At 36.9% G+C, this 22,637-nt stretch overlaps 1 protein-coding gene across 2 annotated transcripts in view; it reads right to left on the bottom strand.

Moving 5' to 3' along the window:
• The window catches only part of LOC141453409 (uncharacterized), a 602,514-nt gene that overhangs the window by 330,841 nt on the left and 249,036 nt on the right, over positions 1 to 22,637 (bottom strand). The window lies entirely within an intron of this gene.

Below are 22,637 nucleotides of genomic sequence, written 5' to 3'. Positions count from 1 at the left end.
TTCTTTTATTTCCTGTTTGCCATTGGAAAGAAAAGCTATTGAGGTCCTGCGGATTTTCTTAGTTTTTCCACTAAATTATTTTGGAGTACGCTGAGTCAGTAAAAGTGTTTTCTATTTTCAATGTTTTATGAAAATTTAATGACGTAGATTACAGTAGGAGAAATTCATGCTCAGATCAGATTACTTCCCCAACTACAGTTCAGCCAAAAACGTCTTTACTAATGGGCAGAATACTTTAAACTTAAATACTTCTTTAATGGCCACCCGGATGTCAGACAGTCTGCCATCAAGAACGCAGATTCTTTCTCTTTTTGAAGCACAATCTTTTTTTAAAGAGATTTTTTTTTCTCCGCTCTGCTGTATTTTTAATGAAATTCTCTAAAAACCTTGGCAGTTTTATGTTCTAGTAATTAACCCTACAAGTTAAGTCATTCTATTATTACAGCCCTAGGGCAGAACATCCATTCTGTCTTAATATTTCTCTTGTTTTTTCAGTTGAAGGTAATTAATTTATAAAATTGAAGAAAATTGCGATTTTGTTTTAACTCTTAATTTTCTTTAAAATTAATAATAGCTATTAAAAAGAGAGAACAAAATCATAAATTCAATTTATAATCAAGCTTGATTTTCCTCGCTCGTGGAGAAGATCTGGAGCGGGTCTTGTTCTGAGTGCAAGGGCGGAACCAGAATGCCCGTTCGGCGGAGGGAGGAACTGCTAAGGAGATGATAGGGCCGAAAACCTTTCAAGCTTAATAATATTGCCGAAATGCTTTTGCAATGGCAGTGTTATTATTGAAGCCAGTTTGATCAATTTTCGGCGAGTGAAAAACTAAATTATTCTCAATCATATGATTTATGGAATAATATTGTCAGTAAGTTTGGCCATCCAACCCTGATTATGAACTTTATGTGCCATATACAGGGTGTTCATTTTATAATGCATTTTACGCAGCCTGTGAAGCATGTGCTGTGCCTCCTCGGATATAGAGAGCAGTTGATAACCTCCAGCCAGAGGAGGCACCTTTCAAGGCACACTATATGCTGCATAAAGTGCATTATTTGATAAATTAAGGAATAAGTTTGATCCTTTACATGAAAGATATTGATCACTTAAATATGTTACAGGAGAATTCCAATGTTTTTGGTAATTAAACGCAACTCTCCCAAAATTACCAAAGAATTTATTAAACCTTCTTGTTTTGTAACAGATGTAAAATTGTATTTTTAGCCAATTTGTGTATGCTTGAGAAAATCTAAAGCTCTTAACATTTGATTTTTCTTAGAAAAATCACTTGGAAAACTACTTACTTCCCTATATTAAGAAAAATACTAGCTTTCCTGCCTTGGCAATATTTTCAGTAGAAAGGGGATGAAAAAAAAATACATAAAAATGACCTATCGCGAGCTCTTCTTTCTCTTTGATAACAAGTTAAAAAATTGAAATATGATTAATAAATACCAGATTTTGAACTGCACCTAGCACCTTTAATTTTGAAGATATCGAATTGCGGTTTCCGGTTTCTTTCATAACTTTTTATACTCTTAAAAACTGGGTATATGAAAATGGGGGTCAACTGCGAACCCTCACTTTTGGTCACGCGTCAGCCGTGTATGCGGGCAGGAATCTAAAATCAAGTCACATATTCTGAAACTAGAGGTGACGGGCAACAAATTTTTCCTCTGTCATTTTTTTGCTCAGCTCAACCGTTTAAGCATGAAATGCATTTGAGCCGTCTTAAAATGAACACCCTGTATAATCACATGGATCTGCGTAAAAACACTATCTTCTTGGAGATGCCTGATCATGTCTAACCCTAAAAGACGAAAAATTGCCGCAAGTTGTATTTCTTTAAAGTGTCTAGAAGATTTCTCAATAAAATTTTAGTAAAAAATCGATCTATCAATCCATACAACTTGACTGAATAAATCTTTCTGTTTTTTCCAGATTTAGTTTTTCCAAAAACTTCTACGATTTTCCTTAAACCTAAAGCGGAAACACTTCCGGTAAAAATAAAAGAAAACTCGATATCAACCCCGCAGTACAATAATCAAGTGGAAGTAACAGGAGTACTTGGAATTCAGTAAGGCGTGTTCCAGCAAGAGCTCTGAATCTGCCTTTAAACTCTTGAACTAAATCTGTGAGCTACAATGATGGGGTCGAAGATGGGGTGTACGTCATCATTAGTAAAGAGAGAAGGAGACCATTAGCGGGCGCGGTATTGTGTTACGGTGGGCGTCTTCCAAATCGCAGAGCCCATTGTTTCTTGCCCTTCCATTTATCTAAGAATTCACTTTTGTTTTTAAAGTAATTATGACGCAAAAAAAAAAAATTACTTCCTTTCATAAAAGAATGGGGAAAATTGTAAGTGAATTCACTTCGTTTGGAAAATGGAAGGAAAATCAGAAGAAAATGAGTTTCGAGAAGCTTTTAGCGATTAATGTGGTCGTGCCTTAAATATTCATCACTTCAAGGCGCCACGGTAGCCGCGCGGGTTAAGGGGCGAGACCTGCAAAGCTAATATGCATTGTGGTAGTGGGTTCGATTCCCGGTCTTGAATTTTATTTAATGGTTAAATGAGAAATAGTAAAGTATGTTTGCTAGTCGCCTTCGTCCACGACACCTAGTAAATGGTAGTTGGACGTTAAGCCCCGCCTGAAAAAATAGGCGATTACTTTCTTTACTGTAAATATTCATCACATCATATGATCGGGGGGACTAGCCTCGCTTTAAGGCTTAAGGCTCAATCTACCCAAAATATTTTTCAATAAAAGAAACCATTGCTTTTATTCGGCTTTTATAATTACCTATAATAGGCAAAAGCTTAGATTAAAAATTTAGAACCATGTGTTCTACGAATACCCATTGCCTGTACGTTCAAGAATTATATCAAAGGCTATTCACAGCCTCTTGCACATGCGCAGTTATGATTAAAACATGAAGTTCTTAAAGCATACAGACTAGCGTTGCATCTACACATGGAAGTTGTAAGGAAGATTAGAGGCGCCCTAATCACACTGCCACCTTGATCTGGAAAGCTTCATTATACTTTCTGCTATTATCCAAGCATTTTTGATTTTTTTTTTTTTTTTAATTTAAGATATATCAACCACAAAGATCATTACACCCGAGTCTTTTACAGCGCACCACCAGCCGCTAAACAGTATTTTTTTCGTTATAGTAAACCCAGATACGTAAAATAACCATGCTACTCTATTTCTTACTGTTAGTTCTGTCAGGATCGGTAATCTACCGTAGTCATCCCATCCAGTTCATCCTCAGGAATAAAAGCAGTCAAGCAATGCTTTTCTGAAAGTTAAAGACTTGGAAGCCATCTGTCCAAAGACACGCCAACATTATCATACATTATCCCGTTTCGTGAGTCATAAATCAGAGAGAAGCTCTAACTTTCTCACATTTCCCGAAAGCTCCCGAACAAAGGTAAATAAATGAAACGTTTCATTTTTTTGGAAGAGAGAGAGAGAGACAAATAAATAAAATATTAAAACCAGAGAACTCACTTGTGATAAAAGGGTTTTTATTACATTCTTTGCTCTGTTACGGGGGCTTCTCGTTTCAAAGATAAATAGTTGCAAAGTAGCTTCACACATTGTTTAAATGACGTGTTTCTGTCATCGCATTTCCAGAATACATGACACTTCTACTATCTACAATACAAGTCTCCATTTACGCCTTTGCTTTATTATGACTAGAAAAGTCCATATTTTAATATTGCAATCATACTTAATCGCTTATATAAAAAATAATAATAAAATTACATAAATGTAACTAGAAAATATGAACACTATCGATTCATTACTTACGTAGATATTAGCAGTTAAACTTTTCATAGTTTCAAACTACCCAAAACTTATCTCACTTTGCTACCCAGAACTTAAAACAATATCTCGCTTTGCGTTTATCAGATTATTACGAAATTTTAAACCATTGTGGACAATGTTACTCTCTTCATGCAGTTTTATAATAGTGAATTATGCAAAGAAGAGAAAGTAAATTCGAAGAAGGTCAGTTTAATGTATCAGCTAAACGTTGATATTCTCATGTACATAACAGGTATTAGAGGATACGTTTAACTACCATTGATTGCACTCTATTGCATCCTTGTTGTGGCTAATTACTGACAAGACAGAGTACTGCTGGGCTATTGGTCATGTACACTGACGAAGGGAGAGTTTGATTCGCTTAGTATCCAGTGCAAGGTGTGTGGTAGACGACGCCGGTGAATAGCAAGCTAATGTTAATTACCTCAGCACGTGCCATTATGCTGCTTGGGCTGGATTCTGCTCCAGTAACAGCCTTGACTGCCGCTATCTCCGTTGCACCGACTTACTATGCCAACACTGGCCACTAGATATTCGTTGTGCTCTGTGTGAAAAGACAATGTAGCGTCCGTCTGTTGTTTCTATCCAGTATTTCTTCTTTTTAGCGCCCATTGTAGTTGTTAATCAGCTCGCTAAGTCCCCACCGCATTGTAATAACAGTAAACAGGGAAAGTTATATCTCCTGTAGGATAATTAGCAGCCATTCTTTCTTCACAGTAGAACAATTTTAAATTAAGCCTAATTGTATTTACCTTACTCTGCTGTAGTTTTGAAAACTATTAATTGTTTAAAACTTCATATATTATTTAGTATTTTAGAGTTTTCTCAGAAAGGTTTTCTAAGATTTTCTTTAAACGCGTACTAGTTATTCTTATATGAAGATCCAAAACTTTTAGTTGAAACATTCTCCAAGAAAAGTTGATTTAGGGCCCTGTACAGAAAAGGGATAGTTAGGGTTTTCCTTTAAATGTGTCTCTACTGTTTAGTGAACTGTTTTACTTCATCTATTGTATCAATAAAAATAAAAATGTGGGACTGAATTTCTAAATTAAAAAAAATGTATTAATATTAATAATAATAATATTAATAATAATAATATTAATAATAATAATATTAATAATAATAATATTAATAATAATATTAATAATAATAATATTAATAATAATAATATTAATAATAATAATATTAATAATAATAATATTAATAATAATAATATTAATAATAATAATAACAGCTGTTCGATCCTAGAAAGGATTATCGGCCCCCCTGCTTAGAATTTGTCTGATGGCGCTAACAGCGCGTTCCATTTCGCAGTTGGCAAAACTGCGAATGAGAAAGGAGAGGAGACCGCAGAGACAGTTCGTGGCCAGTTGCCCTTGGGCATCTCTAGAATGTAAAGGAGGTAAATGACAGATTTTTGTCTGTGTGTCCGCCATTGCCAGGTTTTTAGTGACGTCCTAGCTGGAACTGTTTTCGCCAGGGACTCAGGGACTGGGACAACCCCTTAGCCGCTCGGTAGAAACGATGTACTTTTGTTGTATTGTGTTAAGTCAATTTGTAAGTGTTACAATACGAGGGTCGTTTGAAAAGTCCGTGCCAAAATAAAAACTACTTAATTTTTTGGGGTAAACCTTTTTTATTTTTCAACATAGTCTCCTTTTAGGCTTATACACTTCGCCCAACGCTGCTCTAGTTTGTTGATCCCTTCCGAATAATAGGATTTGTCCAAGTCTGAAAAATAGCTATTCGTTTCTGCAATCACCTCCTCGTTTGAATAAAATCTTTTTCCCGCCAGCCATTTCTTCATATTGGGGAACAAATAGTAGTCCGAGGGAGCCAAGTCTGCAGAATAGGGGGGATGTGAAACGAGTTGGAACCCTATTTCCATTAATTTTGCGACCACAACTGCTGAGGTGTGAGCTGGTGCGTTGTCGTGATGGAAAAGGACTTTTTTGTGGGCCAATCGTGGGCGTTTTTCTTCCAGCTCGGTTTTCAAACGGTCCAATAACGATGAATAATATGCACTTGTAATAGTTTTACCCTTTTCCAGATAGTCGATGAGGATTATTCCTTGCGAATCCCAAAAGACAGTCGCCATAATCTTTCCGGCCGAAGGAACGGTCTTCGCCTTTTTTGGCGCAGATTCCCCCTTGGTAACCCATTGTTTAGATTGTTCTTTGGTCTCAGGAGTGTAGTGATGTATCCATGTTTCATCCACAGTGACGAAACGACGCTTAAAGTCCTGCGGATTCTTCTGGAACAGCTGCAAACCGTCCTTGCAACACTTCACACGATTTCGTTTTTGGTCAAGCGTGAGCAATCGCGGCACCCATCTTGCGGATAGCTTTGTCATGTCCAAATGTTGATGCAAAATATTATGTACCCGTTCATTCGAGATGCCCACAGCACAAGGCAATCTCACGCACCTTCACTCTTCTGTCATCCATCACCATATCATGGATTTTATCAATGATTTCTGGAGTAGTAACCTCAACAGGGCGTCCAGAACGTTCAGCGTCACTTGTGCCCATATGGCCACTCCGAAAATTTTGAAACCACTTATAAACTGTTCTAATCGAAGGAGCAGAGTCACCATAATGTTTATAAAGCTTCTCTTTAGTCTCCTGAGGCGTTTTGCCTTTCATAAAGTAGTGTTTAATCAACACACGAAATTCTTTTTCGTCCATTTTTTGAAAATCACTCGACTTCCTCGATTCAAACGAATGCCAAACACAAAGAAATAGACCGATCTGGCTGAAACTTGGTGTGTGTTCTTCCAAGAGATGCTACTAACTAAACATAACCTCGATACGCGCCAGTGGTGCTATCTCTCTGACTTTGCACGGACTTTTCAAACGACCCTCGTAATTCTAATTGTAAAGTCAGAAAACCTGTAAGTCTAGTTAAGTTAGTTTTATGTATTTGGGTCATCATGATCCGTTTTGTATGTGAGTTTAAAATTGTAAAATAAAGATTTTTATTGTATTTGTCTAAATCTGTTGAGGTATTCTGAGTGTTGGTGGCGTCCCACACCCTTTCCTTTCATTTATTTTGTTATTTTATTTTAATTTAAGCTTTTTCAATAGTTTTATTATAATTATAATAATGATAGTAATCATAATTGCCTGACAGTTCACAAAAAAACCGATTCCTGTATAGAAACCCACAAGTTTTTTTCAATTTTTATAGGAAACTTTCTCCGAAAATTAGTATGAGGGCACTTCTGAAGACGGAAGTGGGTAGATTGCTTCTAAAGTGATAAGAATTGAAAAGTTTGGAGTTAAATGAATATTTGTAAGTTGAAGCTAGCCAACAAGCAATAGTTTTACATTAAAATTTACTGAGCTCTAAATCTCAGAACTTCTAAAAAAAGACACGGAAGTCAGAATATGAAAAAGAAGATGTAAAAAGTCAACTCTTTCTTGGATTAAAAACATCAACGTTTAAAGTAGACGACATCCAGGAGGGCCTCCTTCTTATAAAGACCCTTAAATATAAGTGTGTGAAGGCTGGATTTAGTACCTAGTCGTGTGAAGCAGAACAGAAATGCCCTTAGACAGACGGGAAAAGGAAGGATAAAACTGGCGTGTGTACTGAAATTAAACAAGTGGAAGAAAAGGTAGTTGCGAAGCAAGCAGTCTACATGAGGGTCAGGTTGCGCAGTGTTGTTTACAGAGGTCAGCACAGTGTCTGCACTGTGTACACGTATCATCAGCTGGAATATAACTTGTATTTTATTTATTTTTTTATAAACTTTGACGGAGACTGTTTGCTTTTCTTTTGACGGCCGCTACCGTTTTTGAAGAGGCTAAATCGAAATAATAAAAAAAATTATTTGATAAGGAGTAAAGTTTATTTTGGTTATCTCTGGGTAAGAAAATGTAACGATCGTGACCAATTTTCCAGTATTTCCCAAAATATCAGTTAAAAGGTCTCGAGAGACAAATTACAAATTAAATGTCATTAATTTTATGACAGACGAGAAGTTTTTAATGCAATTTTTTAAAAAATAAAATCGAGAAAATATAAGTTAGAACAATTGATGGAGTTATAAGTTGGAGAATTGATGTTTTCTACTTGGTGACTAGATGGAAGTATAATATCAGGTAGTGTAGGGTTTGGGCGTTGAGGAATAAACTGCAGATAGCGTTGGTACAGGCTTCGGATATTACAGGAGAATCGAGGTGTAACTTATCAAACCTATCGTCCAGACCCGTGCTGCAACAGAGTAGTGTGTGTATATTATGCCCACGACTACAGGGCTAGCAGCGCCACTGGTTAGGTTGTACTGTAACGCTATCTGATGGTACGTGTTCCTAACTATAGTGTTCCCCCCTCCACACACACACACAATGCCGGCCACCACCGGACACACCACTACCTGTTCATTCCTGTACAATCCTGTCCCAATAGAAGAGGTACTCACCACAGCCATCAATTCACTAACATTTCTCTCCCTTTAGGGTTCACTTAACCAAAACCAGCAGGTGGTGTCCCCCGCTGTACTCCTAAAACCTCTTTTTTGGTACGGCCATGGTCTTGCTTTGGAGCAAGGCGAGTCCTGATATTACTAAAATATTTATAACTCGTCCTACTTATTACTCGACGCAGAGAGGTGGCTAACCCTTCAGTTTATGGGCGTATATTGGTCCATGTTTTAGACTTTCTAATACCTCTTAAATTTATTATACTTATCTTGAATATACCATAATATTGATATTGTCAATAATTAGTTTAGGCATTTTATTATGTTGACATCAAATTTTATAACTATCAGGCTATTTTACGTTAATACTATAACCTCCTCAGGGCATTACCATAACAAACTTAAACTACTTCGCGCTAAGTCAGCGATTCTTCTTGTTCTTCTTCTTTAACAATCTTCTCCATTAAATGCTGCGACACATGCAACTTATGCATTTACTTTTTATGTGTATTTTATTCAATTATGGTAGAGTGGTTATTTTATATGGGTAGCCTGTTGACTCATTAATGTTTATATTAGTAAAAACTTCTTCTTTCTGCATTACGGTCATAAAATACAGGTGTTGAAAACATCTTGGGAGATGCCTTATACTGTGAAGGGAATTTAGCCGAGAAAACTGAGTACCATTTTTCAATTTCTTGACAGACTATAGTTAATATACTTACGAAAGGAAATGGCGTGCACATTTTGCCAATCATGCATTCTTGAAGAGAGATTACTGGGAGATCTTTTAGCGTTATTTATTTCTCTTAGTGAGTTATGGAAGTTGGCATCACCGATAAAGTACCCTTTTTCAGTTGCAACCTCCACCGAAACCTAGAAAGCTTAACTTCTCCCTCAGAGCTGCCTTTACAAATATTCTCCTTCGAAAATGTTTAAAATAAAATTTTAATCCACACATTTGCTTTAAGTATACAAAATTTAAAGAAAACTTTAAAGCCATTTTATCAAGGAATCACAAAAAACTTTTGATTGGCAGAATTTTTCAAAAAGCTTATTTCCGGTATCATGGTTGTAGCACTGAGTCCTAATTCCACGACTTTTCCCTTTTTGAATTATGCTAACCAACCCTCGCATAAAAACACTCTCGCATACATGGGACAAACTGAAACATTTGCATATCTTTAAAAAGTAAGGATATCTTCCAACATCCTCAAGGGATCTCAGGGTATTTCCGGGGAAAACATAAAATCGCATCCGGTCTAACTAGTTGTGAGAAAATGTGATAATATTTATAAAGATGTTTAAAGAAATTCGTTGTGAGTAACCACTCGGAAAATGTACAAAAGAAAAAGAAAAACCCTTCCAGGAAAATGGTACTAATCGATTCTCATCAAAAAAACCACAATCGCAACCTCTTCTACAGAGGACCAAGAAAAAGTAGAATTTTCTCTATAAGGAGAAAGTGAACTTGCAGTTAAAGGAAACATTTAATGGCAATCCCAGATATTTGTTCTCCCACAGGGAGCACTGTATGTGACTTTATTTGCACAGGATAGCATTAAATCCGGGAGTGCAGAATACTGTCCCTCTCTCTCCTCGGACCCTGTCTCGCCGACTGGGCAATCAAGGAGAACTAAGTAAGACTGAATCCACAGGCTATCCCGGATTAAGTTTCAAATCAAATCCTACCCGTTCTGCCTGCCTTTAAGACTGGATAATTAAGTTTGTAAGATAATTATACTGTCTTCAGTTGGTTGAAAACTTTGGAAAATTACTTTTCTTTCTCATTTTCTTCTGATTACTTTCTCTTTATCTTTAGTAAAAGAAAAATAGTGCTAATCGGGCCAAATTTTCTAATATTGCAATCCCACCTAAAAACCCACCAAGGACACTTACCACACATGAAGTAAGACCAGTATTTTTTTTTTAATATCTTTTGGTTATTTTTCTTAGTTTTTCATCAGTAACTCAAATGAAGAAAAATTAATTTTCCACAGTTCCAATACCTCGATGGCTTCGATTTTTGGACTCGTCCTTGGATATTATCAAAGAACTAAACAAGAATTTCGGTCTTTGGATGTAAAGCTCGCCTAATAAAAATAAGCATTACTGTACTTAACTGTTACCATGGTAATAAAGCTCCCTCAGCTAAAACAATATCAATTAATTAACCACAAACATAAGCTAGAATAAACATAAGATTGGTTGTAGTATATAATTGGATAGATATCTCTACTATGGTGTTTAGCTGGAGGATTGAATACAGTGGTATATGTATAGTTGACAAAGTATGTGACTGTGAATGTATACATGTTCACAAATGCTAGCTCCACACCCTGTTTGGTAGCTGGAGTACGCCCGAAGCCATGATGGCGATGTCTGATCGTGCTAACAATGTCAGACTGCCACTGCAACGTCACACAATACAGTGGACGGGCATGCTGATTAGTTGCTTTAGTTACATTATTACATAACATAAACAATTTAATGGTTAGTTACTAAAGTTAATGGTGTAGATTGTCTTGGCTGGAAGAGAGGTGAGGGAGATAGACCATCGTGCCCCAGACAGACTAACCGACAGAATGTGTTGCGTAGCTTTGTTGCCAGCCGCATGCTGATTTAACAAAAGCTGTAACCTTCCAGTTAACTGTAGTCATTACAATGACGTATTAATTATGACTGAAATGCATAACAAATCCAAACCAAAGTTTCTAAATGTAAACATATGGTGGTAATTAGGTAGCTAACTGATTAGGAAAATAGTAGTAACTGGCATTAATCTAAATTTAAAACGAGAAATTATTACAACTAAAGAAAGGAAACTGAAGTAGAATTTGAGGTTAAAAGGTTAAGGTTATACTGTAAATGGCGGATAAAGTGCACAGACCGAATGCTTTGATTGGATGCTCACCAGAGAGAGCAATAGCTATCAGCTGATCACTATGCGTCCTTGAGCTATGCTTTGCCCGCTTTTGCCTTTTTTATAAATTCTGGATAAAATTTATTATTCTTTTCCAGACACTACAATTTATGCACCCAAAACTTACTCATGCTGCATTGTGCCTTTGGGAAAACCGATCCATCCTGCGATCTAATCCAGTCTAATGAACAGAATCTACTAACCGTTCTTAAAGGAAACATGAACAAGTCCAGTAAGAGAAACTCCTGCGAGTGTCTAGACACTTTCTCCAGCGAGAATGTTTCCTGTTTGATGGAACTGATCCAAAATGCACTCGCAAACATTTTTGGAACTGTTCTAAAATGCACACGCAAACATTTTTGGAACTGGTTCAAAATGCACACACAAACATTTTTGGAACTGGTCCAAAATGCACACGCAAACATTTATGGAACGAGTTCAAAATGCACACACAAACATTTTTTGGAACTGTTCCAAAATGCACATACAAACATTTTTTGAACTGGTTTAAAATGCATACCCAAACATTTTACTTACATAACATAACACATACAACTTTTGGGTTCACATCAAGTTGAGTTTCAAAATTATCACCAGCTCTAATGCAGTACATGATGGTCGGGGAGGGGGAGAGACTGTTTAAGTTAAAGCCGTTCAATACAGACTCCTGGACCAGTCACAATGCATGCAATTACAGCCAAGTTTGGACAAGCTCATTACAAGCTCCGTTAATTAGACGACTTTGCAAACTATATACAACTGCATGATTTACAAATTGCAGCATACAAGGACTGCAAAATAGCTATAAATAGGAGTGATTCTGTATTCGATTTCATGTCTCGGCTTTTGTAGAAAATATTTTGCTAAAGGGTGTTAGCTATCCGTCTCCGACTAAGATACCTTGATCGGGAGTTAGAAGTAAAGCCTGCTTGAAGATGCATTATCTTAGACGGTAAGGGATGGCTAAAAAGCTATAGCACTTCCACTCAGAAGGCTTATTGAGCATCCTTCAGTTACAGCTAAGACCCCAGAGTTAAGCTCGTAGGCATGAGTTTCTCTTCTCCAAAAATCCGAACTCTGAGCCATACCTGGTCCTTCGCCATAACACAACCCATGCACTGCCATTTCCTCTTCTCCCAGACAAAACCTAGACGGGTTTTGCTACCATCCATTGCCAGGTCCCAAATGATACGTGTGTAATCCCAGTCTGCCATCTCTTTACAACCTAAATCGCGCAAGTCTAGGTACTCTGTCGAGAAAGAAGTAATTTTGGCTTCCAAGTCGTCCCATTTTTATGCAGACTTCATTCTCGTCTGCAGAAGAATCTCAAAGACACATTGAAAGCTAGTCAAGGTTACTATCCACTAAAAGTTTTCAAAAACTGGTAAAAAACAAAATATATCTATTTCCTAAACAATTCTATTGTTACTCCTCTAGATTTCCCCGCAAAACAAGTTTGTGGTAACTACGTGGGCATTTTTTTATTCCCTCTTATTTCCAGAATTATAATAAAAGTTGTTTTTGGACTGAAATTAGTTTCAAAACAAAAGTTTAAACCAAGGCCGGCAAACTGTATGTGGTGCAAGCACACTTGATACCCTGGTTCATATAAAGTCTCATTTTACAAACTCCAAGGTCTTTGTAAGTACAGTTTGTACTTTCTCTCACTGGGTAAGGTAAGTATTAAGGTCGTGACTAATTTTTTTTAGATTGTGTTTTTCCCAGATATGCCAATTTTGAGGTACCCTAAAATAAAAGAAAAATATGTTTTTTTACAAATTCGTGGACCTGCCTACAGTAGTCCTTATTTTTTAAGGCGTGCGTCCAAATTAGGTGTCGTGGACGGAGGCGACTAGCAAATATACTTTACTATAAATTCCTCATATTAACACATTAAATAAAATGCAAGGCCTAGACTAGTACCGCAATACATATTAGCTTTGCGGATCTAGTATCATAACCACTTGGCTACCGTGGTGCCTTAACGATGATTAATAATTAAAAACGTGTTTGAATATGCCAATGATGTTAGAGCCTCGAAATGGGAAGAAGACGTGTGAGTGTTTTTGCTTCTAATTTCTTAATTTCAGTGTAATGTACGATTCTCCAAACTATCTCAACATCTCCTGTTACCAAGAGAAATCAAAAAGGGGGGGAAAAAGGTAAATTCTAACAAAAAGAATTTAAGAACGTCTTGAAGGAGACAGAAATTGGCGCTAAATATTGCCATAGGTTTAAACAAATTAATTTCCCAGTTCCCTTGAAGGATCTTCGTATCCTTGGCCCAGCAGATAATTTACTACTTTTCTTGCTTGCACTTTCTACAAATAAAGTACTTGGCGGTTTTCAATTATCTCTTGGGTTTATTTTTCCATCTTCCTTCTCCACTCTCTTTGCTTTCTCCTTTTTAATTTCTTCATCCTCTTCCCAAATACTTGATGTTTAATTTGCTGGAGATGCTCACCTTGTTCATTCAATCCTCGACCTCTTTGCCGCGCCTCCGTCCTGGCTACAAAGACTGCCTTTAAAATTCAATACTTCTCTTTCTTTTTTTTCTACTTCTTCAAATTTACACAATAAAATTGGAAAAAGTATTAACAGTTTAGAAGCACCCTGCTACATCCCCTGCCCATCGCCGAAGGGCAGGTTCTACATCAAGTTAATTCATTATTCCAGAAGGTCTTCAGTTTACAGGCTGTGTTCGTGTTGGTGAACTTAAAGAGTGTTATTACGTTAGGATCGATGAAGAGGAGAAATCAAGTCATTTTACTTAGTCATCTATCATTAGGTCATTACATTTTTAATGACTTCTTTCATAATTGATCATGCCGCACTAATTGTTTGGAGGTTTATTTGGAATAACTGGGAGGGAAAAAACACTAAGCCTAAACATTAAGCTTCATTTAGCATGGGGCTCTATTTTGCCTCTCAGAACTTATTATGGTCTGACAGATTTTCATTAAATTATTTTACTATTTTATTGCATCATTTTGTCCAAAAAAAAATATTTACCATCAACTTTCATCATGCCGTGATTACTTCCTTTAACATAATTAGATTTTGATTCAAAATTAGATTAGAGCATCCTGTAGGTCTATTACGAATCTCTCACTTTTCACTTCCTGTTATTCCAGCCGTTCGTGTGCCTTAAAAACGGTAAACAAAGTTACGGAAGAAGAGTGAGAAACAAAGATGCAGATAATTTTCTTTATATCGCCATTCACTTAGTGAAATTCCACACTTCCGCTCAAGATCGTTCTGTTTAAATTTTGAATTTTACTTATATATTTACTGCCTTCCGGTGCTGTGCCCTCTAAGTACACTCCCTTCAAAGGGAGCCAACCCCCAGCTCTATCCCTGGAACTGTCGTAAGAAACAGTTTCCTGGAGATGGCACTTCCGGTTAGGCTGATTTTCTAAGAGATTCTCCAGACTGTAAGAAATAATTGTCATTTGGCTACAAGAACTATAAGGCCGAAGCCATAATAAAACAGAGGACATCCCAATTAAAAAAGGAAAAAGTCCTAACCTAACCTAACCTAACCTAACCTAACCTAACCTAACCTAACCTAACCTAACCTAACCTAACCTAACCTAACCTAACCTAACCTAACCTAACCTAACCTAACCGAACCTAACCTAACCTAACCGACCACTACCCAATGCGACCGGTCCGACCCCCAACTGACCCGACTGGTACGACCCCCACCCCACCCCCCTTCCAAAAGAGCGAAGTTGGCTGCCATTGAGACTTAGAGAGATCTAGGGCTAAGCTTTTAAATCTTGCTACTGTTTTCCGGCGACATTTTTTTTTTTTTTTTTACTTGGATTCCGCTTGGATACAGAACATGTTGAGGTCAATACCCATTCATCGGACGTAGCACTTAAATGATAAGTTTTCCCACTATTTTGACATTTTCCTTTACGTTCACCCGTAGCACTCATTGAGATCCTCGACTTCTTCTTTTTTAAACATTTCCCTGGAAAAGTCTATTCTCAGATAGAAATGGGGATTTTCCCTCTCTTATTTGCCATTTCGGCGTTATTTACAGTTACAGTTACAGTTCCATCACCATTGTAAAATATTAGGGAATTCCTTCTCCCTAAACTTCGAATCCTGATTAGATTCTCATAGAACTGTAACTTTTAACTGAGCAATTTTGCTAGGCGTTTTGATTGGAGTAATATTTCAAGAATACAATTGAGTATAATGTACGGTGTTACCAGCCGAGTAATACTAGTAAGAATTAAATGTGCGTGGGGTTTGAAGAGAATGAGTAAATTACTCACGAAAATGAGTAAATTACTCACGAAAATGAGTAAATTACTCACGAAAATGAGTAACAGAAAGTCGTGTGAGTGTGTCCACAGCATAAAGTAACGTTTGACGTCATAAAAAGGGCTGAAAAAGGGATTTCAAAGTTCAAAACAATCACTTTAAGTAGACTGCAGTAGACAGTTTCCATTATATTTTGTTAGCTAAGTACAGCTTTATAGTTCACTTAAGTTTAGTACTACTTCAAGTTAATAGCAAATTATTATGTAGTTTATTTCTTTTTTTTTAAATAATATCGCTGTTTGATAAAACTTTTTTGCTTGTTTTGACTGGTCCCTTTTACGTCACTTGCTTTTAGGTTAGTTTTTTAATTTGAACAATAATGGCAGCATGAATTAAAATAAATTAATGGCTGCTCTCAAGAAAATTAAAATAAAAAATTCACAACAGAAAAACTAAAAAAAAAAACTATATTCATCATAGTGGAAATAACCAATTTTTTAACAAGCTGGAAAATTATTGGAATGAAGCCGAATACACCAATAAACTAATTGGAATATAAAGAAAAATTGGGCCAGTAAAACTATAGGTTTTATTAAAACTACCATGTAGTTTATTAGCGCCCGGAAATATTTTAAGCTGTCCTCCGGACAGTGTTCTCTCGCAACTGACAACACTATCCATCAATGGGAAATAAGAACTTAATAAAAAAAAAAAAAATCCTGGATCCGATAGCTGGATTCGAACCCGTGATCTCCAGTACACTAACCAATCAGCTGATCCATCCCCGTAAATAGTGTTATAAACAAATAATATCAAACAGAGCCCAATTAAACTTAGTTTAATTAACATAGGGAAGCAACGTTTCTGGACAGACCTGTAATTTGGAGTTAGAGCTTTCTAAGGGAAATGGGAAAGCGCCAGCGTGTTAAAGGAGAAAATAATCAGAAAATAAGATAAATTTTTCCAGTTTTGGAAAAGCCCATTTAAAGTTGAGGATAGAAAGTTTAGGTGGGCGGTGTAAAGCTGCGCCAGTGTGTGTAAAAGCTGCCAAGGCCGTCGATCCGAAAGCTGACGACAATCAGGCGTCAAAAGTTTTCTTATTTATCACACATACATGTACTTGTGTTTGTGTATGTGCGTGACTTCTACCTCCGAGCTTGAGGAGATTCTCCTGACGGTGCTCGTGAAAAGCGTGACACCAATATTCCTTTGTTTTCCTCTCTATTTTCACACTTTTTTCCCAAAGAGTTTTTTGTTTTTTTTTCACTTTTTATTTTGATTAGTTTGGGGGGGGTCTAGTGTTGGAAAAAGCGGATTTCCCGTTCAGGATTTCACTTAGCCAGGACAACAGCTTTCCTTTTTATGTCGCCCTCAAGTTTTCTCAAGTGAAAATTTTCATCACCTGAACAGCTGCTGAAAATGTGATGCTCACTGAGGAGTGGACTTCATCTCGCAGTAATTTACAAAATGGTTGGTCTTTTAAATCAAAACATTTCCGGTAAAGCCACCAAATCTCCTAAAATTGACCCAACTGAATTTCAACGAATGATCAGAGTGGAGGGGAAAGAATTAGGGGTTTCGGCATCTCACAACATGTTGGGAGCGGAAATTTTCTATGCTACTTCGACGGAGCGGTGATCGCTACTAGCAAAGTACGTGTATTTATAAAAACAAGTTTGAAATTTTTCCAATTTTTTTGGTAATTAAACGCAACTCTCTCAAAATTACCAAATAATTATTAAACCTTCTTGTTTGTAACAGATGTAAAATTAATTTTTAGCCATTTTGTGTATGCTTGAGAACATCTAATGCTCTTAACATTTGATTTTTCTTAGAAAAATCACTCGGAAAACGACTTATTTCCCGATATTAAGAAAAATACTAGCTTTACTGCCTTGGCAATATTTTCAGTAGAAAGGGGATGAAAAAATACATAAAAATGACCTATCGCGTGCTCTTCTTTCTCTTTGATAACAAGTTAAAAAGTTGAAATATGATTAATAAATACCAGATTTTGACATTACATAGAACGTGGTGAGGTCAGAATTCATGTTCTAACATGTTGTGTAAAACACAATCGCGTAAAACTATTCCGGGGAAAAAATTCATAAATCGTAATTATAGAAGTTGAGCGATACTCAAAGCGAACAGAGAAAGTATTAACTTGATATCGCAATATTTGTTAAAGTCTCTCACTTGTTTTCTTTCTGATTCATTACTCACAGAGTGGATCCCTAGTCTTAAAATTTGGTCTAGATGCATAAAACATGGCGAAACAGAATAAAAAATAAGCAATTCTACTGAAAGATTACTCATTCTTACCGTGATAACCCAAAAAAACAAAAAGGAAAGCAAGCGAAACAGGATGTTAAGAGATTGGGCTGCCAGGAGATTAATGTCAGTGAGATCCGCCTGACAGAAAGTTTGATCTTGGTTAGAGATACAGCTAGAAAGGGATCTGGGACATGTGAGGAGTGGGGTGAGTTGATGTGGTCAGAGCTCGGCCAGTCAAACTGTCTTCGACATAAAAGAATGATGGTGTAAAATCGATGTTGATGGGCCCAAGGTCCTTCAGCGTTTCTTGGAAATCACCTTTAACCAGATCAGCAGCCGAGACAACTGCGCTGAATTGGTGAGTTATATGTTCTGCGCTGTTCCATTTTTTTTTAACTTCCTCTCTTGCCAATCGTAAAACGGAACCCATGTCACTCCAGTACTTCCTTTACAACTTGCATGAATGCACACCACCGAATGTGCATCACTGTATTCACTCACACGGACAATTGTGAGTACTAAAAAAAACATCAATTTCAATCAATAATTTGTGAAATTTAAAAATATATTTCAATCTGTACCCTTTTCTAACCTCAAACCAGTCTATAACCTAACCTAACCTCAAACCAGTCTACAACCTAACCTAACCTCAAACCAGTCTACAACCTAACCTAAACTTCAACTGGTAACCTTTATGTTTAATTTTAGAGCATTGTATCAGTTGTATTATTGAAACGAAAGCATTTTATGCTGAACACTTGAGAAAAGTGTTTTCATTTCCACGATATAACACACTCGGTGTGAAAATTAGGCTTTTCCTTATTTACACACAAGAGTTATTCTTCTTTCTAGTTACAATAAAATGAGAAATAAATCAGTTTGTGGGATTTTATTACAAGCATTTTAAAAGGAAAATTTTTTTTTTTTTAAGAGAAAAAGCTGTATGTTCTGAGGGGTATCCTAATTTTCCAACGATATAAAAGGGGTGAATCATTTGCAAAGTGATGGGAAATGGGTTTGAACTGTTTTTATGTTGTTTAGAAGTTGATATAGAAAAGCCAGAGAAAAGAAAAAGATGGGAGTTTTCCTTGAGCTTTCACTTTGCTGGAAAAGCTGAGATGTGGGGGGGGGGAGGAGGTTAACTAGTTTGAGTGAAGAAAAACTAGGAGATCCATATTAAACGGGGGGGGCAGTTTTCTCTCTGGACAGGTTGTTGAGAGTTTGAGTTGGGGGGATGGCAGTCCATTAGAGTGAACTCTAAGCAGAGTGGAGGCAACACTATGGGGCTACAGCAATTTACAAAATTACAGATCCAAATCAGAAAATTGCCCCCAACTCGCCATCTAGCGGCATTTCCAAAAAAAAAAACTTCTTTCCGTTTCTGTTCAGTGTTTAGTTTAGGCACACAGTCGACTCAGCACCATTTTGTTATTATCCTAATTTCAAACTGACCGTTTGCAAGGTCTAGCTTAACCTAGTTCTCTTTCTCCATCTGTTTGTCCTAGCTCAGCTGGGTGCTCACCAAGATGGCGTACTGACTTCTCTCCTACCGATACTGCTTGACGCTGATATCTTCCGGTCTCTTTTTTAAACTTGGAACTTCGGCCCATATCGTGCCATTGGAGAACCGGTTTTCCTTATTTAATGATTTAAGGCGGGTCAAAAAAATTTATTGAGGTTATTGATGGCCAGTACTTTTTTCCAGAGCACTGCCGAATCTAAGTAGCCATCAGCTGGATTCGAACCCGTGATCTCCGCTCTGGAGCTAATTTCTTTCCTTGGTATTCATTGTTTCAAAACTTTTTGTAGAAATAATTTTTAAAACTTGGTAATTTCGTTGTGAATAGCCAGCAAATATTAGGTGTGAAAAACTACCAGCTGAAGAGGCCATTCCCAGGAAGTACATTGGCTACAAAAATAAAGGGGTGGAGGCGAGAATGACAACATCCGCTTAACTCTAACCGTCTACTACGCTCATTGTACGCCGGCATTACCCACTTCACCAAGCTGCAAGCGAAGTGTCTTCGTTCAGCACCATAACACTTTTAATAAAATGAAAGGAACGTCCCGTACAAGGGTGAGAAGAGAGATGGAGGGTGAAGTGGGGGAAGTATGGCATATTTTGTGCGCATGTCTGTGGTAACCATTCCCATAGTCATACTCATATACACACAGAATTATTGTGCAGGTGTTTTTGGGTGCGTGTGTATGACGTGGGACGACAACAACAAGCATGTATGAACTTGCACACGTGTAGAAAAGATATAGCTGCTCTCAATTTTGCCATTCTGCACCCTTGTTGGGCTAAGCATCCCATTCTACGAAACTAAACTGCCTAGATTTCTGCACTTTACTGCCTTTTCGTGCTTGGCTCCGATTTACTCGTCACATAAGCTTTGCCCGGGGGTGGAGATTTGATGACATCATATAGTCGTCACAATTTCATTTCCTCTTCTAGATTCTAGCGAAATTGTTTCTTGTTATTACGCTTGATTCTGGAAATTTCAAAAATTGAATAATATGTCTACTGCGTGGGTATTCACACAGTCAAAGCAGCAGTGGATTTGTAATCCCTGAGAAGGGACATTACTAGGGAAGCCTTTGCTTTCATCCCAAGTAACAGGATGTGATCGGCCAGGTTTCCGTACTTTGAGCCTCCGCCGGAAATAGTGTACGAGACATTTCAGCTGGAGTGAGCTACCCAAAAGCGGGAAAATCATAGTTCAAATTAGACGTTTCGATAGAATGCCCGATCAGAAGTCCCGATTCACCAGTAATGTCACGGGGGTTATCAGTTTGTTTTCCTTTTTATTAGAAAATGATCATCGCTTTTGACTTTCTTTAAACTTTTCATTCAATTTTTAGATTTTGATTATATTTTATCAGTATATGGAGACATCTTGTGTCTATAATTGTATAAAATTTCGTGAAAATCTGTGGAGTAGGAAACGAGATATTGAGAGTTAAATTTTGGTATCGTTTGAAACAGTGAAATCTTTAACTTCAAATATCTGAAAAACTACTCGATAGATATTGTTTATATTTAACCTTTTTATGGAGACAACTTTTGTCTATAATTGTATAAAATTTCGTGAAAATCTGTGGAGTAGGAAACGAGATATTTAGAGTTAAATTTTGGTATCGTTTGAAACAGTGAAATCTTTAACTTCAAATATCTGAAAAACTACTCGATAGATATTGTTTATATTTAACCTTTTTATGGAGACAACTTTTGTCTATAATTGTATAAAATTTAGTAAAAATCTGTAGAGTAGGAAAGGAGATATTTAGAGTTAAATTTTGGTTTCGTTTGAAACAGTGAAATCTTTAACTTCAAATATCTGGAAAACTACTCGATAGATTTTCACATGTAGGTATTCTATTACTTTTATTTCAACAAATTATCCTAGGAAATTTTATTTTTTCTGCGTATTTGCACACCAAGTCAGACTTTTCAGGATTAAATCCTCCGGCAGAAGATCACTGAAGGTAACACGAGGGTTACCAAGTTCAGTAAAAAGTAGATTCTTGTAAAATGAATCGAATAAGAGCGCGGGAAAAATGCGTACACTTCCTGTAATTTTTTCCCTCCAAATTTAAAATCAGTCAGGTGGTCGATATCATCAGCCTTCCTAAAGCCTCGTTGAAAAATCGCCTAAAATCTATCTCTTCTCAATCAAACAGCATCATTCACTAGTAATGATCAGTTAATTTCTAAAAATATATTTTATACAAAACGTATGAGTGTTGTTCATTGAAGTTCCGTTTCAGTTCTAAGTTTGAACAGTTTAGACCAGGTATGATTTTTGGAGAATTTCAAAGAATTTATTAGCAATAGAATAAACTCTAAGATGTTTAGAGCAACTTTTGATGGTTAAAATTTTAAGTGGGCTGTAATAAATTCTTAAATAGGAGAAGAAAGAGGTCTGGTTATATTTTAAAGCCGGCTTGATGCTGGGGTTTTCAACAAAGAAGTAAGGTTATCTGAAGCCCGTCTTGTTGAAGGAAGAACGTAACAAACTAGACACCCACGAGGTAAGTTGTTGGAAAAAAACAAAACCTGCCTTGAGATTGGTTCTATTGTAACCTTCCCAGTGGTAACCATCCCCCCCAAAAGAAGTAGAAGACTTCCAAGAAAATGGTGAAAAGAGTTAAAATTTCGCTCCTTTTTCATCCTTGGGTTTTAACTTATTAAAAGGAGACCTTATTGTTTGACTTACCACCAGCAACTAGACCGCCATTTTCCATTCAAAGTTGTTTCCTTCATCACTTGCTTTTCTGTCCGGAGAAAAGCTCCGCCCCCTCCCCCTAACCATTCTCTTTTTTCCTAAGTGCTATGGCCAAAAGGAAATCTTTTCGACAAAAAAACAAAAGATTCTTCTCCAGTGTAAAAGCAGGAAGGCTAAATTGGACCAGTCTTATTGGTCGGAAGATGTCAAGAAGAAAGTATATAATAGAGAAGAATGTTGCACGCTCTTGGAGTTTGGCCGTGTTGAAAACAATGACATAAACACGAGGATTCTAAGGGAATGGTGCGCGTGTCAATGGCACAAGTATAACTACGCAAAGAGACAATGTAAAGAGAGGTAGTCTTCTAGGTAGGGCTAGTGGTAGAACAGGAAGTCTGAAGTAACTAAACAATACTTTAATTCACTTGCTATATAGTTCCGGTGGAAGTCCTGGCAATACTCTGCTTCTCATTTCAATTTAGGCGGGGGAAAAAACGGAAACGGAAAAAAGAAAACCTTTTTTCACCACAAATAATCTTTTCTTTTCTAGCTGAATGAAGATTTTTTTTTTTTACTACAGTGGGAAAACTACTAGAGAGGCAAAGAAAATGAAAAGGGTTTAGGGAAATTCCCCGGAGAGTTTTCTCTATGCAAAGAACATCTTGGT

Source organism: Rhodnius prolixus, unplaced genomic scaffold, assembly GCF_049639745.1.
Source record: "Rhodnius prolixus isolate KJV_2025 unplaced genomic scaffold, Rpr scaffold_3, whole genome shotgun sequence".
Taxonomy (NCBI): Eukaryota; Metazoa; Arthropoda; class Insecta; order Hemiptera; family Reduviidae; genus Rhodnius; species Rhodnius prolixus.
The sequence above is the reverse complement of the archived record's forward strand: the minus strand, read 5'-3'. Positions and strand labels throughout refer to the sequence as shown.